We start from the raw sequence: 13,238 nt of genomic DNA on the forward strand, positions 1-13,238 counted from the left end.
CAATAATATAAAATCTGTGAACTATAAAACACACAAATGTTAATAGTTATTATTCAAGGAGTTCCAGGAAAGAAAACTAAAAGGCAAAAGCAACTCTCGATTCCAGCAAGTTGTGGTCAGTTTTCTTTTTAGAACAAATGGAAATTGGCTATGAGAATCTTTCTGTAAGAAATGCAGAAATAACTCCTTTGACTTTCACATCTTCCTGCTGAAAAGGTACACGTTTTTAAACTGATCATTTCTCTAGATCTTAGGGCAAGAGGGAATAGAATTATTTTTATACTGTTTTAATTTTCAACAAGGCATGTTTATGGTACCTATCCCTTAGAGGGAAGAAAAGAGCAAGGGAAAAATGGTATATCTGTCCACCACCACCTGCTATTTTTAGATTGGCTAGGAAGTCCTATTTGGCTGCCTTTGCCCATCTCATTTGGCAATTCTTGAGCCTGCATCATTCAGATGATATAAGAAGCTTAGAAGGTAGAAAAGTGGATTTCTTAAATTTTTCAGACGACATTGCTGAAAAACGTATTACCACAGAGAATTTGAAGGACATTGACTGTAAGTAAAACAATAAATCTTTTCATTTAGTGCGGTGGGCATATGCCACACAAAAGACATGATGTGTTTTCACCTTTCTGACTTAATAAGGGGTGAGGAAGCGATGAACCTTCTGTCCCAATTTGATTTTCATCCATTATTAAAAGAAATACTAATCTAGAAAAAGGTGCAAATACAGTTGCACACACACAAGTATATATATGCTCATATATTTTTATGGTATTTTAGAATAAGATCCTTGGAAAAGAAAGAGAAACAATATGAATGCCAAGAGAAGAACACACAGAAGCAATCCTGGAAATGACAGATTTTAAGATTAATGCACTAAGTTAGATGAATTTTAATGGTAAAGAAGTAGAAGGTTAATAGAGAAATTGAATTTTCTATTTACTTGGATAAAAGAACTTAGTATCATACCCATGGATCATTTTAAATGAGCAAACATGTGGGCATTTTACAAATAATACAATTTAAATAGTTTTATTGGTAGTTTCTATAAAGTGTTCTGAAACATTTTCGTTGTTGGGTACAGTAATTTGCCAAAATCTCCATTAAAAGTCAGGTTATACGTGTTATGTAGTTTTTCTTTTGCCTATATTATTACCCTTCTAGCTTCCTTCACTAACTTTTCTTAACTATTGTTAAATTATCATTCTCTTATAACTAAAAAATTTTATTAAATGAGTCAAATGCTCAATGAGAAAAAATAAAATATTTATTTTCTATTATAATTACAATAATTGTTTGTACCTGGTATTTTTAATATGTGCAAAAATTCTAATACAATTATATTAGAAAATTTATTTAAAGCCAGCCCTATTTCAAGGTATATAATTATTTTAAGTAACTGTATATTTAAGATGAAATTTATTTTTTCATAACTGTTCCAAAATTGATATTTTTCTTGTCCAAAAGAGTTTGAGAGACATTTGCATTGTAAGCTTCGTCTTATGTGTAGTAGTAATGTAAAACAATTTTGCTACTAGGAAAAGGTATGGATATAGTGCTCTATTTAAATTTGTGACTGTGAAATCAGTGATATATTATATAAAGGAATATCCACCCAGAATGATTTAAATTTAAAAATAATTTTTTTATGGGTCTAACCTGCTTGTAAAGAAAGGTCAGGGAGCATTTATAAACTGCTTTATTGTTTACAAAGGACCTTTACATGCTTTATTATTTAATCCTGACAATAACACTGTGCGGATTATTATTTAATCCTGACAATAACACTCCCTTTCATAGGTGAGAAAACTGAGGCTCACAGAGATCACAGTTTGTGTGTAATAAAGCCACGATTTCAATTAGAGACTGAATCACTGGAAAGGATTCTGTAGAAACGATGCCTATGCGGGGCGGCATCTTGTAAAAGATTGATTATTACACATTGTATGTCTGTATCAAAATATCTCAGGTACCCCATAAATATATACACCTACTCTGTACCCAAAACACTAAAGATAAAAAATTTAAAAAAATAGGTTCTACAGGGCTCTTTTAAATCCACATTTCTGTGATTTCTATAATTTTAGAGAGGCAATATGTACGTTAAAGTAGGAAGCCAGACCTGGATTTACTGTATCCTGGCCTTGAGCAAGTAATTCAGCTTTTCTGAACCTCAATTCTTCATCAGGGACAATTTTAGTAACTTGCAGTTTTATTGAAAAGATGAAATGAGATAACGTAGAAAAGAGCAATGCTCTTAACTGCTTAGTGTAGAGCTATTGTTAATATGTATAATTCCAAATACAGCAATCCTTTTAATATTCCACAGTCACACCTGTGGATGACTGCAGAGCCCATTAGAGTCATGCCTTTGAAGGGGAATATTATAATACTAATCAATAACTGGTTTTGGTGAATTAGAAAAATGAACTGAGAATTTGTTGAAGATGTTAAAAGTAGAGGAGGGAATTGGATAAATTGAATCCAATTTGAAATGATAATTTGAAATGAAAACCAAATAAAAATTAAAAGCAATGCAGATGGAAGGAAGGCCATTACAGGAGTAAGAAGTATGTCAGGACCTAGCTAAGTGGAAGGAAAGAGTGAGAACCACTTGGCACACAATTTCAGGACTGGTCATGTATTAGGGCAGCCTCCAGCAACCTCTGTGGTTCATGGACATGGAAAAGTTCAGCAGTGGAATGGAATGGCTTTAGCATCTGATAGACCCAGGTAAAAATTTGCGCTGTGCCACTTGCTAACTATCTAATCTTAGACAAGTTATTTAACATCCTCTGTCTCTATAAAATGAGGGTGATAATTCTACCTCATGGAGTTGCTTTGAAGATTAAATAAGGTATCTATGTAAGGTGTTAACTTATTTTTCTGTTTATTGCCTCCTCTTCTGCCAACAAAAATATAAGATTTGTATGGAGAGGGTCTATATCTCTGTCCCTGTTGTATAAAATATAATAGTAAATCTTTGAATATTTTTTGAATGACTGAACAAATGAACCCATCAAAGTTATCTATATATAGTAAGGCCATATGCCTCATTGAATGACATGAGGAAAATACTCCCAAGCTACAGTGGCATTCATAAGATTTTTGTCGTGATCCATCCTTGTCTAAATTTCTATTATATTTATTGTTCAACCATTCAAGTAACATTTAACCATATGGTGTTTTACGTCATCCATTTTATTTTATTTCTCTGATTGTACTGTTAAGTTAATGAAGTTATTTTGTTAAGTTATATAATTAAGTTATTTTGTCCATCGTCATCCAGTCTGATGCTATGCTTAGAGTATCACCAGACTGAAATAAGAATATAAGTTGTGAATTATTGGGCCATATAATGAGAAAGTTATACTTGATAATGGTGATTGGTGAATGCAATTTATACTTGCTAATGGTATGATTTTGGCTGAAGATGAAAATATATTTTCTTCAATTGCTATTTGTCAGATAAATAGCAAATGTCTGTCAACTGAAAGACATGATGTAAATGGACAGGAAAAAGACAGAAAGAGCTATTTGACAGTATATATATTCTAATCCCAGAACAAAGGGTATGGGTTGCTGGATATTTTAAGATAATCTTTGACTAACACGATCTCTCGCTTCTGGGCCTTTGCGCATGTCTTTTTCTGGAAAATTGCCCTTACACTCTTCCCTTCACTCGATAATTCCTACTCATCTTTCAGTTATCAGTTCAATGTCGCTTTCTCTGCGGTACCAACCTAAGTCTGGATGAAGTGTCTCTCCTCTGGGCTCCCATAGGACCATATATACTTTTGCTATTATATTAGGTTGGTACAAAAGTAACTGTGGTTTTTAATATATGTAAAATTATATTGTAATTGCCTGTTTGTTTGTGTCCCCTACTAGATGATCACTCCACAAGGGCAGGAGCTGTATATGCCTTCCATTATACTCTAATACAGTACAGTAAATATCTAACGCAGCTTAATAAACATTTCTTGAATCAATGAATGAAAAATGACTATGAACAAATGGAAGAAAAAACCCTTCAAAGTAATAGCTGTCATTTACTGGATGTCTGTTAAATGACTGGGCTTTTATAGATGTTAATATTTAATCTTTGTAACAGTTCAGATGGGGCAATTGAGGTTCAAAGGACTCAACTTGGTCAAAGTGATAATGCTGAGATTTGAACCAGAATCTCTCTGGATCCAAAGCCTCTAATGTTTCTAACTGGTGATACTGCCTCTTTCATACCTTACATTTGTATACGCTCCTGCAGGGCACAAAACATCATTATTCCTTATAACAGCTTTGTGAAGCCAGGTGCTATTTCCCATTTTATATCTAGTAAGTGGCAAAGCTATGACTTTCAAATTCGATATTCTGGTTCGAGGTGCATTCGCTTTCCGTGATAACACAGTTGTCTCATTCTAAAGGATTTAAAGGTGTAGCCCTTAACAAATATGCTGAGATGATAAAAATTTAGAAAATAAGAAGTTTTTGATTCATAGAAAACAGAAACAGTTCCAGATAGGTGTATTTTAGCAGGGCTAGAGTAAATTCCAAATTTTCTTTGTAACTTTTCCTTGAGAAAAGACAAATTAATCAAATTGGGAATAATTGCTGTTAATACTATCAAGTTCTTTCTTCTCTTTGACGTCTGATTATTTCATGGTCTCATATTACTACGAGCTTGGAATTGATAGAATCCCTACTGAAGAAACTATTGATGATGGGACAGCCTGAATCTTGGGTCCATTTCAGGCAGTTCGTTCCTACCAGTGGCCCTCCTTGTCTCAGTTTGTTTTTCAGTTACTTTGCTTATCCCACACCCCTCAAATTTTGGCTTGTGCTAGGAGGGAGCTTAGTGGGTTTGCCCTAGAGTTCATTGACTTTGGCCATCCTTGGCCTATGACTTGACTTTGCTCTTTATCCTTCTGCCAAAAATTACTTCTGTTGAGAGGTAAGGGTGTAGAGATGAGGTAGTGGGGAGTGTTGTATTTTTGACCAAAAGAGGCAGAGTGCTAGAACTAAGGAAAACAGTTCTCTACAACTTCTTCCTGAAAATGGGAGAGTCTCTCACACATGCAGAGGAAAAAAAAAAAAATTAGTGTGAAAAGCAATTCAAATGTATTTTTGTAGTACTACCATAGTGTTTGGCAGCTGCTTTGACACATACGTCACTGAACTGTAGGGCAATGCAAATGTGGAATCTCAAAAAGGAAAGAGTTTTCTTTTTTTAATTTTCAAAAACATTTTTTTAAAGCTTTGAAAGATTATAGTTTCTAAAACCACAATGAACTAAAAACACAATGAAGTTCTATTATAATCTTTTAAAAATGTTAGATTTAAATGCAAGACTTAAAATCAATTGCAAATTTGAAAATAAATTGTTCTAAAACAAATATTATTCAAATGTATATCTTGATTATTGGCTATTTTGTTCTGCACTGTGCTGTTCTGTAAATGTTTGATGAAGCCGTAGTTCATTATTTACTTTTCTTTGATCTCCCTGCCAGCTAAATATATTTGTGTTTCTGTTTTCCTTGTGACTTTGCATTTGTGCTATCTGCCATTGGAATGTTGAATCTATGAGTCTGATTCTTTGTAGGGGAGAAAAAGAGAGTAATGTGGATAACCCAGGCCTAAGTAGGTTGTGGTTGAATAAAAGGAAATACCAGGCTAACTCTTTTTAAACTGAGGTATAGTTTATATAAAGTCTGTGCCTCTTAAACAAACTTTTTAAAAAATTTTTCATTTTTTAAATTTTTTGCATTGGGGGTCTCACTTTGTTGCCCAGGCTAGAGTGCACTGGTATGATCATAGCTTACTGCAGCCTTAACTTCTGGGCTCAAGTGATCCTTCCACCTCAGCCTCCGGAGCAGCTGGGACTACAAGTCTGAGACAATACACCTGGCTAATTTTCAAAAATTTTTGTAGAGATAGGGTCTTGCTATGTTGCCTAGGTTAGTCTCAAACCCCTGGCCTCAAGCAATCCTCCTGCCTTGGCCTCCCATAGTGTTGGGATTAGGGGTATGAGCCACTGCATATGGCCTTTTTGAAGAAACATTTTTTATTTTGAGATGGAGTTTCACTCTTGTCGCCCAGGCTGGAGTGCAGTAGCGTGATCTCGGCTCACGGCAACCTCTGCCTCCCAGATTCAAGCGATTCTCCTGCCTCAGCCACCTGAGTAGCTGGGACTACAGGCATGTGCCACTATGCCTGGCTAATTTTTGTATTTTTAGTGGAGGTGGGGTTCCACCATGTTAGTCAGGCTGGTCTCGAACTCCTGACCTCAGGTGATCTGCCTGCCTTGGCCTCCCAAAGTGTTGGGTTTACAGGCATGAGCCACTGCGCCTGGCCAATGTTTGTTCAACAAACATTTTAAAGTATATATACATCCATCTTACCACCACCCGGATCAAAATACAGACCATTTTTGGTGCCATCAGACTCTCAGGTGTGCTCTTTCTCTTAGGCATTACCTACTCCCAAGGATAACCACTAGTCTGATTTTCATCACCATCATTAGTTTGGTCAGGGCAACTTTTTTTTTTTTTTTTAGACAGTGTCTTGCTCTGTCATCCAGGTTAGAGTGGCAGGATCACCACTCACTGCAACCTGCAACCTCCGCCTCTCAGTCTCAAGCGATCCTCCAACCTTAGCCTCCTGAGTAGCTGAGACTATGTGTGCGCCACCAGGCCCAGCTAATTTTTTGCATTTTTTGTAGAGATGAGGGAGTCTCTCCATGTTGCCCAGGCTGGTCTTAAATACCTGGGCTCAAGTGATCCGCCTGCCTTGGCCTCTCAAAGTGTTGGGATTATAAGTGTGTGCCATTACTTAGCCTGGGACAGCCATTTTTAGCAGTGCTTTTTACATAAAACATCATGAATGGGAGTGACTGATACAAAGTTTGAAGATTAGGAATAAGTTCCATCTTTTGTTATGACATACATGACAGTTGTGATGTGTTTGCTACATCTCAAAGATAGACATTCCCAACTGGTTCCAGTGAGTCACACATTTGTTAGAGGGCAGCCTTTGACTGACCCTGCTAGTTGCCTATACAATACATATTCTCTTTTTCTTTCTTACTAAAGAGAACCATTATGTTTTTCAGGGCAGGCACGTACATAGATAAAATACTCACCTCCCCAGATTCCCTTACAAATAAAAGCAGTCATGTGACTGATTCTGGCTAATGAGATGAAAGGAAAAATATCTGGGAGAATAGTCCTTAAAAAAATCTTACAAGAATTAGACTTTATTTTTCTGCCTTTCTATGGAACATGGACATAGAGGACAAAGGTACATTCTCAATCTTGTATCCCTGAGGACAAAACAAAAAACAAAAACAAAATGAAACAAAACAAAACAGACTTGAAAGATGATAGAGCAGGTAAAAAGAAGGAAATCATTTCCTTGATAACACTCTTGACAGGCTGCACCGGCTTTGGTCCACCTATTACGGAGTTTCTTGCTACATGAGAAAATTACTTTCTTGTTAAGCTGCTGTTTATAGGATTTTCTGTTACTTGCAGCTATTTGCATTTCTCTCATATATTTCCCAAATTTTGATTGGGACCATTAGAGACCATGGACGCCGAAAAGATCATGTTATTAAAACCAGTTTTCTCAACATCTCCAGGTCACTTTATCCTTGTTTTATATACTAACAACCCCTAAAGCACTAGTTGAAAAACATTTAGCTTCTATTCTTTCTTTGGACAGTTTATTTACAACTACTTTAAGCTAGAATGATAATTGTTAACCTCCCTAAGTTCCCACACAATGATTTGTTTCTGAACGCTTCTCTTTTTCCAAAAGTACAGCATTTAATTTAATTTTCTTAATGAATAAAATCAGGTTTTTTTTTTAGAGTTGATATTACCCTTTCCAAATGTCTCAGTTTGGATACTATAAGAATAGAAATGGGAACCAGCTGTTTAACAATTTCCGTTCTCACAAATAATCCTTATAAGTCTGTCATTGGATTAGGTTACAGGTCAAAGAATCAGAAGACTTTCTCATTTATTTGTTTTATATGTTTATGTTTGTCTCCCCTTTGCTATTGTTTCTCAGAGTCTAGAAAACTGAGTGGTACCTGGAAGATACTTATTTGTTGACTGATTGACTGAATGAATTACTTTACTAGTGTAAACAGTAACACAGTGGACTCCTTTGTATCAGTCAGTATAAGTTAGGTGATGCTACAGTAACAAAGTACAAAGTCTTAGTGGCTTCAAACAACAAAAGTTGATTTCTCAATTACATAAAAAGGCCGGGTGTGGTGGCTCAGGCCTGTAATCCCAGCACTTTGGGAGGCCGAGGCAGGTGGATCACGAGGTCAGGAGATCGAGACCATCCTGGCTAACACGGTGAAACCCTGTCTCTACCGAAAATACAAAAAAAAAAACTAGCCGGGCGAGATGGTGGGCGCCTGTAGTCCCAGCCACTTGGGAGGCTGAGGCGGGAGAATGGCGTGAACCCGGGAGGCGGAGCTTGCAGTGAGCCGAGATCGCGCCACTGCACTCCAGCCTGGGAGACAGAGGGAGACTCCATCTCAAAAAAAAAAAAAAAAAAAAAAAAAAAATTCCAATGTTGATCACTTTGGGGGACTCTGTTTATTACAGTTACTTAGACACTCAAAATGAAGGAGTCTTTACCTTGCCAGATGTGTCTACAATTGCCAAGGTGGGAAAGGGGATATTGTGACTTTGTACTTTTTTTTTTTTTTTCTTGAGACAGAGTCTTGCTCTGTCGCCCAGGCTGGAATGCAGTGGCACGATCTCAGCTCACTGCAAGCTCCACGTCCTGGGTTCACACCATTCTGCTGCCTCAGCCTCCCCAGCAGCTGGGACTACAGGTGCCTGTCACCACGCCCGGCTAATGTTTTTGTATTTTTAGTAGAGATGGGTTTCACCATGTTAGCCAGGATGGTCTCGATCTCCTGACCTCGTGATCCGTCCGCCTCGTCCTCCTGAAGTGCTGGGATTACAGGCGTGAGACACTGCGCCCGGCCTGTACATTGGTTTTTAAAGGCTTCTTGATGAAAGCGATGTATGACACTTTCATATTTTATTGACCAAAGTCAATGGCCAATCTCTAGGTAATAGGGAAATGAAATATCACCCTGCTCCCAAATGAAGGAGAAGTAGAACATTTAAATAGCTGTAATGATTAAATATGATCAATACAAAATTAGAGAAATTGATTTGCAAATTCTGTTTCTGGCAACATTGTGGGCTAGAAATCTGGTTTGTTCATTCTATTAGAAAGCAACTTAAAATACTGGTTTGAATATAAAACAATTCTCAAATGCTTCCACAAGCAAAAAAGAAAATGAGGACATTTACATCAGAGAATGAGTGAAGATGAGCCTAGAGATGTGACTGCAATGGAAACTGACTTTTAAACCTTGGTGCTAAGCGGAGCGGGAGGCTGGGGCAGCAGTTCTGGTATGGAACCCACAAATCTGCATTAAAAAATACTATGACGTTTGTGAATAGCAGTATTCTCTTGCATCAGTTTCTCAGTAAGTTTCAGAAATTCAAGAGCCAGGAAGAGCCTGGAAAAGTTCAACCTTTAAAAATAAGCTGTCTTGGCTGGGTGTGGTGGCTCACGCCTGTTACCCCAGCACTTTGGGACGCCAAGGTGGGTGGATCACTTGAGGCAAGGAGTTGGAGTCCAGCCTGGCCAACATAGCGAAACCCCATCTCTACTAAAAATACAAAAATTAGCCGACCATGGTGGCGCACTCCTGTAGTTCCAGCTATTCAGGAGACTGAGACAGAGAATTGCTTGAACCCAGGAGGTGAAGGTTGCAGTGAGCCGAGATCACACCACTGCACTCCAGTCTAGGTGACAGAGCACAGCCTGGATGACAGAGTGAGACTGTCTAAAAAAAAAAAAAAAAAAAGCTGTGTTTTGGTTCTAAAATGATTCAATAGAAAGATCTAAGACCAGAATCTAGATTCCTTGTTTTTATCTAGTAATTTGAGAAATATATTCCTTGGTTTCCATAGTATGGGGCTATCGATAAAGATATTTTAACAAATGTCTGTTAATTTTAAAGTATTAAAATATTTTTTATTGTTTTGAGTAGGCACAACACATTTACAGCACAAAATTCAAATCTATAAATGAATATAATTGAAAATTAGATTATTTTTTCATTCTCTGGTGCCTAGTTCCCTTCCCAGAGGCAATCATTGCTACTAACTTCTTAAGTTATCCTTCCAGAGATGTTTGAGCGTGTGTGTTTGTGTGATTCTTTTTAAAAATCTCACAAATGGTAGCATACTAAGTTCACTATTTCTTCATTTATTTAACTCTACTGTCTTGAAGAGCATTTCCTATCAATACATATAGATTTGCCTTATTCTTGGAAGGTTGCATATGATTCCATTATATAGATGTATCCCAATTGTTCTAATATTTTGATATTTCAGATAATGCTACATAAATATCCTTGTACATATCTTTTTCATATGTGTCAATGGATGTATGAAATAAATTCCTAGAAGTGGAATTTCTGAGTCAAAGATATGTACACTTGAAAATTTAATTTTAATAGTGCCAAATTACTCTCAACAGAGCTGGTACCAATTTTTTACTTCTACCAGCAAAGCATGAATGTTTCTTTTTCTCCTTGTTGCAAAAATATTTCTTTTAATTTTGCCTTTTGCCATGCAAAATTTTAAAATTTATATGTATTTGAATTGATCAGTTTTTAATAGTTTCAATCTTTTGTATAATACTTCATAAGATCTTCCCTACCCTGAGTCTATTAAAAAATTATTTCCTATTTCTGGTGCTTTATGTTATGTTTCTGTTTTTCCATTTAAAACTTTTATGTACTAAAAATTTATTGTGATATGAAGGATATGACATTAAAATTTTGTATAGATGGCTGTTGTTGTTGTTCCCAAACCACATACTTACTGATTCATCTTTTCCTCCACTGATGTGCAAAGCAACCTTTAGTCGTATACTAAATTCGTTAGTATATTTATGTCTATTGCTAGACTTTCTATTCTGTTTCATTCAGCAATTTATCACCCATTCAGTAGTACCACAGTATTTTAATTGGTGAAGCTTCAAAAGAAAAATAAAAATGATAGGCATAGTCTTCTCTTATTATTAGTCTTTTATTTTTTAGAGCTTCCCAGCCTTATGGACTCTTTTTCTTTCCATACGCACTTTAGATACAGCTTGCTATTTTTCTAACAAAAATTATGTTGATATTTTTATTGAGATTGCATTACAGTTATAGCTTTAAAGAGAGAATTGCTGTCTTCATGATGTTGAATCTTTCTAATCATGAGCCTAATATTTTGGTCCTTTTTTTGTTGCTATTATAAATGGGATTTTATCTTCCTTTGTATTTGTATTTTTATTTTTTGAGACAGGTGTCTTGCTCTGTTGCCCAGGCTGGAGTGTAGTGGCGTGATCGCAGCTTGCGATCCTCCCACCTCAACCTTCTGAGAAGCTGGGGCTAAAGGTGCATGCCACTACGCCCAGTTAATTTTTGTATTATTATTATTATTATTATTATTATTATTATTATTTTGGTAGAGACGGGGTTTCGCCATGTTGTCCAGGCTGGTTTAGAACTCCTGGGCTCAAGGGATCTGCCTGCCTTGACCTCCCAAAGTGCTGGGATTATAGATGTGAGCCACAGTGCCCAGCTTTCCTTTGTATTTTTAAACTGGTTGTTGATTGTATTAATACATATGAAGGCAATTAGTGTTTGTATATTAACTTTGTAACCAGTGACATTGCTGAATTCTTTTAATTGCAATTGTGTTTTTTCCCTTTAAGTTTAAGCAATTGATAGATCACCTACACATTATGAAGTTTATCTCTTCTTTTGCTATTTTTTATTTTTTAATTTTTATTTTATTTTATTTTTTGAGAGGGAGTCTCGCTCTGTCGCTCAGGCTGGAGTGCAGTGGCGTGATCTCGGCTCACTGCAAGCTCTGCCTCCTGGGTTCACACCATTCTCCTGCCTCAGCCTCCTGAGTAGCTGGGACTACAGGCCCCTGCCACCATGCCGGGCTAATATTTTTGTATTTTTAGTAGAGACAGGGTTTCACTGTGTTAGCCAGGATGGTTTCGATCTGCTGACCTTGTGATTTGCCCGCCTCGGTCTTCCAAAGTGCTGGGATTACAGGTGTGAGCCACCACGCCCAGCCTCCTTTGCTATTTTTATAACTAATTTCTTTTATTGACCAGTTTCATTGGCTACTATCTTTTCCAGAACAATGTTAGATGATCATGGTGAGAGTGGTCATCTTTGAGCTAACACATTTAAATTTGTGTAAGGTAATCAAAAAGGCTATAAAATATGCTTTCTTAAAGCCACCGTGGAGAATATGTTTTTAGAAAGGAAATGAAGTCAAAATGTTTTCTGCAAGGGTGCCTCATGTTTGATTCTTTCAACTATTCTGTTCAAATGTACCTTTTCAGTGAGACCTTCCCAGACCACCTGTTTAAAAGTGCACACCCCCCAACCCTCCACCTGTTCTGGTTCATTTTTCTCTGTAGCATTTATCACCACTTCACAAACTATATTTCATATATTTATTTTTATAATGTATGTTTCCCTCCACTGGAATGTAAGCTCCACTAGAGTAAGGAATTTTACCCCCTTTTTGGTACTGTCCCTCCAGCACCTAGAATAGCACCTGCACATAAAAAAAATGCTGCATAAATACTTGATGGATGGAATTTCCTAAAAAGATCCACAAAAGGCCGGGCGCGGTGGCTCACACCTTTAAAATCCCAGCATTTTGAGTGGCCGAGGCGGGATGACCGCTTGAACTCAGGAGTTCAAGATCAGCCTGGACAACAGCGAAACCCTGTTTCTACAAAAAATACAAAAATTAATTTGGTGTGGTGGCCCTTGCCTGTAGTCCCAGCTACTTGGGAGGCTGAGGTGGAAAGATCACTTGGGCCCAGGAGGCAGAGGTGAAAGTGAGCCGAGATTGTGCCGCTGCACTCCAGCCTGGGTGACAGAGCCAGATCCTGTCTCAAGAAAAAAAAAAGAAAAAAGAACATCCAGTAAAGGTGCTACTATAAGAGAGATTTGCTTACCTCTAGTTAGATGTCAGTATAGAATAGGGATTAATTACCTGAAAAACTTGATGGAACTTTAAAAAGTTTAGTGACATCATTTATTTCTGTTACTCTATCTGTTTCTCCATAGTGATAAATAATAAATGAGAATCTTCAAATCC

General features: G+C 36.9%; 1 protein-coding gene across 1 annotated transcript in view; it reads left to right on the top strand.

The window, feature by feature from the left end:
- Window positions 1-444: 444 nt before the first annotated feature.
- The window catches only part of SLC4A4 (solute carrier family 4 member 4), a 493,231-nt gene continuing 480,437 nt past the window's right edge, over window positions 445-13,238 (top strand). The window contains exon 1 of the mRNA XM_050791358.1: window positions 445-561. The gene's annotated coding sequence lies outside the window, so the exon portion shown is untranslated. The remainder of the gene's footprint in view (window positions 562-13,238) is intronic.

The sequence above is a fragment of the Macaca thibetana genome, chromosome 5, assembly GCF_024542745.1.
Source record: "Macaca thibetana thibetana isolate TM-01 chromosome 5, ASM2454274v1, whole genome shotgun sequence".
NCBI lineage: Eukaryota > Metazoa > Chordata > Mammalia > Primates > Cercopithecidae > Macaca > Macaca thibetana.